General features: G+C 54.8%; 1 non-coding gene across 1 annotated transcript; it reads left to right on the top strand.

Annotated features, from left to right (window-relative positions):
* The first annotated feature begins 2,126 nt into the window (after nucleotides 1-2,126).
* On the top strand, nucleotides 2,127-2,198 carry TRNAC-GCA (transfer RNA cysteine (anticodon GCA)). Its single transcript has one exon. It is a non-coding gene; the product is annotated as a tRNA-Cys (tRNA).
* The last annotated feature ends 2,567 nt before the right edge of the window (nucleotides 2,199-4,765 follow it).

Here is a 4,765-nt window from a genome sequence, read left to right on the forward strand (position 1 = left end):
TTCTGAACGTGGTGCAGTAGTATCTCACTGTGGTTCTAAATTGTATTTTCCTATTGAGAATGATGCTGAGTATGTTTTTAGGAGCTTTTTGCCATCATATTTCTTCTGTGATGAAGTGTCTGTTAAGACCTCTTGCCCCTTTCTTCATTTGGGTTGTTTTCTTATGATTGCCTTTGGAGAGTTCCTTATGTCTGATAGAGCAAGTCCTGTAACATGTTTGTATGGCTGGCAAATACTTTCTCCCAGTCTGTGACTTGGCTTTTGATTCTCTCAACATTGTCTTTCAAAAAGCAGAAGTTCTTAATTTTGATGAAGTCCAGTATATCAGTTTCTCAGAAACTAGTTTTCTTTAAAGGTTGGAAATATGACCTAACAATAAAAACTTCATGAAATTCCCTATGTAAAAGTCTAAGTATTTCTGTCTCATGGTATGGCAATGTAAAAATTGCCAGTTTTCCCTCCCATAACCCAGGGGTGACAGCACCCTTTGAACCTTTTGTGGAACGAAGGGGTAGAGGCCCACGGATCCCTTACCTCCCACAGCCACTGCCCACCACTGACCGGCCAGAACTCACTTCCTCAGGTTCAGAAGGGCGCAGCCCTGCATTGCTTAGAACCCACATTTCTTTCTTTCCTGAATAACTTACACTTTTGGCTATTTTTACCTATGGCTTCTTTCATGATAACCACAATTAACTAAACCAATGTCAAAGAACTGTCGCTCGCACCTCCCCAGGCACCTCGGTGGTTGCCTTTCCCACAGGCTGTCGGCACAGCGTCTTCTCTCTGACCCTTTCTCCTTCTGCAGGGGCCAGGCCTCAGCAGAGGCTCTCCTCCCCTGGGCTGGTGCCAGCTCCTCCTACATCCTGGTCCCCGGGTCTGGGGCACACAGTGTGGGCTGCATCAGCCTCTCAGGCCCATTCCTAGCACAGACCCTCACACAGGTCTGCATCCCAAAGGGGGCTGGGAGGGGACGGCAGCAGGGAGACAGCAGTGTCTGGTGTGGAGCAGGGGCCAGTCGGAGGCCTCATGGCCAGACTTCTGCCAGGGGCAGGCGCCCACTAGGCTGGGCTCTCCTGGGTTCGCCTGGGGAGGGAGAGGTCCCATTTGGACACTGGTGGGCCCCAGGACATCCAGCCAGCGACCGGGCCCAGGGCCGTCTGCTGTGTCCACCCCACCACCAACATCCCTGGCAGTCAGCTGGAACTAAAAATATCGACCCCTTGGGACAATGGAGGGCGGCTGTGGCCAATTCTGGCTTGTCTCGGTGGCCTTGAGAAAGGAGAACTCAGTAAGTACAAAATCACTTGGGTGCTAAGGAAATTTAGCCCAAGCAGCCCCGGGGCCTATCACCCTCCTCAGTATTTCCAAACAGAAGAGCTGCTTCGCAGAAGCCCTGGGAGCAGCACAGGCCTCCTGGAGTCAGCTTCTGTGCGCAGGCAGGGGAAAGGCTGGCCCTGGGACGGCTGGATGGGGCCCCTGTGGGCTTCTTAGAGGGCAGCCCCTCCGCTGGCCGCCTCCCATCCGTGCTGCTCCCACCGAACTCTCCGTGCCCTGGGGCTCACAAGCAAGCGGTCACGGGGTCCCGCCCCTCCCCAAATCAGGTTTCTCCTTGAGAGGGGATCGGAGCTGGTTCACCTTCTTCCTCTGCTATATTTCACAGGTTGAGTGGGTGCAGGGAGGCCTGAGGGAAGGAAGCGAATGACAGAAAGGGAGAAAGGGGTTCATCTGTGTTCCAGGGAGTGCTGTCCTGGCCAGTTCTTCTGTCCCTGCAGAGACCTCTCTGCTCCTCAGCCCCCGGTGCAGGAAGGGGGGAGGTGACCAGGGTTCTCCTGGGGTGGGAAAGCTGTGACTGCCACACAGCTCAGATGACAGGGTGGCATATATTGGTGGAATTGGAAAAGGAGGAAGAAAATGGAAGGAGGAGGAGGATGGACCTGGAGCACAGAGGCTGGTCAGGAGGTGTGTGTAAGTGCACCAGTGAGTGAGTGGTGACAGTGAAGAGCAGTGAAGAGCCGGGCCATCACGGAGCAGGCTGCCTGCTCCTGGGAGCTCAGGTGTAATAGGCCAGAAACTGCTGTCACTGCACAGTCCAAGGGGTGCAATTAAAGGTGCTAGTTAAGCTTGGGGGTATAGCTCAGGGGTAGAGCATTTGACTGCAGATCAAGAGGTCCCCGGTTCAAATCCGGGTGCCCCCTCAGAGAGGCTGCTTTTGGCTGTGAATTAGTAAATTGAGAGGACAAAAGATTGCTCATGGCCCATGTTGGCAGGTACCTCAGTCCCCACGTTGATTGTGTTGTATTCCAGGGCTTCCAGGGCACAAGCCCAGTTCTGTCCTGGTGGTTGTGAGGGTAACTGAGGTCACTGCTAGTCACACTGTGTCACAGGCTTCCCTTCAAAGCGGTTATGAGGCCCACCTGCATTAGCAGGAGTCCAGACATAGGTCCTGATGTTTGATCCCATCCAATCCAAATGTTTCAGAGGGTGATAATGTCACCTTTCTTGTGACATCAGTCTCACGCCTCCCTGAGCTTGGGCATGTGTGACCCACCTTTCTGTCATTGTTCTTGTTCCTCCCTTGGCTGGAAAGCCTCCCCAGCTTCTTCCTCCGGCAGTCCACCCACCCCCTTGTCCATCTCCTCCAGGAAGCCCCTCCTGACTCCCAGAGAAGGTTCTCAGTCCCTGTTCCTTCAGCTCCCTGCTGGGGCTTCTGCCACATGTGGAAACACTTTGGTTCATGGGTAGGTCTCCTATTTGGACCAAGACTCTGAAGAACAAGGACAATGCTTTATTAGTCTCTGTGTCCTGTGCACGGATGACAGGGCCTGGCACCTAATGTGCTTCATGAGTGTTTATTGAGTGAATGAATGAGTGACAAACAGTGAGCACCCTCAGGGGGGTCTTGGAGTGTGGAGGCAGCTCTCCCTGGGTGCAGTGGGAGGTTACTAAGGACCTGGAACCAACGGCCGTTGTCCTGCTAGCCATGGGCTGGTCTGGGGAGAAGGACTAGTACAGACTCAAATCACCCCTCCAGGTGTGAAGGCTGGTGTCATTATGACCTGAGGAAGAGGAGGGCCGGGGAGGGGGCAATGGCAGAGTGAGCCACGGGGGAGGGGACTCATTGCCCCCCCCAGCGTATGCAGGAGGAGCAGCACCGACAGCGGCCCTCCGGAGTGCGGGGCTGGGGCTCAGAGGGCGCTGAGTGAGAAAGCACGTGGGGCTTGGGGCATGTGCTCACATGAATGAAATACACTCTTTTCTGTGATAAAGATTTACAGTCTGCATCAGACCAGTTCCAAGACTCTTCCCTGACTCTCACCCAGACAGTAGCTCCTGGGGTCCTGCCTCACCAGAGGCTGATGACGTTGGCCCAGCCCACTCCCCACAGCGGGGGGGTGCTTGCCCTTCAGGGCTAGTGCGGGTACTTCACGTTCTCTTAAAGTGTCATTTTCTCAACCTTGCTGTCATCTCCAGGAAAAAAAGCCATCTCTTTGTTCCTGCTGTTACCACGTGTATATTATGAATGCACGTCTTCCTGCTTCCCGGCATGACTGTGAGGATTCCAGAACCACTGTGAAAATAAAGGTCAGCCGGCTGCCTGGGAATCTCCCAGGGAGCTGCCTCTACTGCAGACTCAGACCGCTTGGGTCTCCCTTCTCCCTCCTTCCTTGCCTACCACTTTTTCCATTAAGAAAAATCTGGAGGAGCCAAGATGGCAGCGTGAGTAGGGCAGCGGAAATCTCCTCCCAAAACCATATATATTTTTGAAAATACAACAAATACAACTACTACTAAAAGAGAGACCAGTGGATACAGTACAACATCCAGGCTACATCTACACCTGCGAGAACCCAGCGCCTCACGAAGGGAGTAAGATATAAGCCATGGCCCGGCAGGACCCGAGTGCACCCCTCACCCCAGCTCCCTGGTGGGAGGAGAGGAGTCAGAGCGGGAAGGGAGTGGGAGCCCAGGACTGCTAAATACCCAGCCCTAGTCATCTGCACCAGGAGTGCAGACACACACACACAGTGCATGGTGTGCTGGATACTAGGGAAATGGAAGAGTAAAACCTGCGAGCAGGTCCCCACAGCCGGTGCCCCTGGGACAAAAGAAAAGTGAGTGCTTTTTGAAAGTCTTAAGGGGACAGGAGCCTCACAGCTAGACAGAAGCATCCCGGCACACTCAGCCCAGCAGCTGGGAATCCTGGGGAACTCCAGGCACCCTAACCCTCTGGGCGGCAGCGCAGCTCTGAAGCCCCTCATGGCAATAAGCAGCCTGTCAGTCACTCCCCCAGCCGGCATGGCCCCCAACACAGCGGCTCAGTAGCCTGAGAGCAGCGACAGCCAAGAGTGCCAGTGGTGGCGGTGGAGCAGCCCAGGAGGGCCATGTCCTCAGCAGTTGCCCAGAATCTCCTCCCAGTGTGTAGCTGCCCAGGTCAGACCCAAAGGCTGCTGCCAGTGTGAAGCTGCCCAGTGCAGGCAGAAGAAACCAGGGCAAGGTGTGAAGGGGCCCTGCTCTTGCAAGAGAGCAGACCCAGTGTGCCTGCCACTCCCCGCAGGGCTCTGGGCTACCCTAATGGGGACCCGCCCATGGCAGCTCAGGGGATTAACCCGGAGGTTGCTCCAGGAGTGCGGGTAACTGACACAGGCAGCAGAGAAGGGCAAGGCAACCAGCAAACAGGGAAGGACTTTGTTCTCCCAGCTGACATATGTGCTACCTGCCTACAGCTACCTCTATCACCATGAAAAGGCAGAAGAATCTGGTC

The sequence above is a fragment of the Manis pentadactyla genome, chromosome 7 (assembly GCF_030020395.1).
Source record: "Manis pentadactyla isolate mManPen7 chromosome 7, mManPen7.hap1, whole genome shotgun sequence".
NCBI classification, from domain to species: Eukaryota; Metazoa; Chordata; class Mammalia; order Pholidota; family Manidae; genus Manis; species Manis pentadactyla.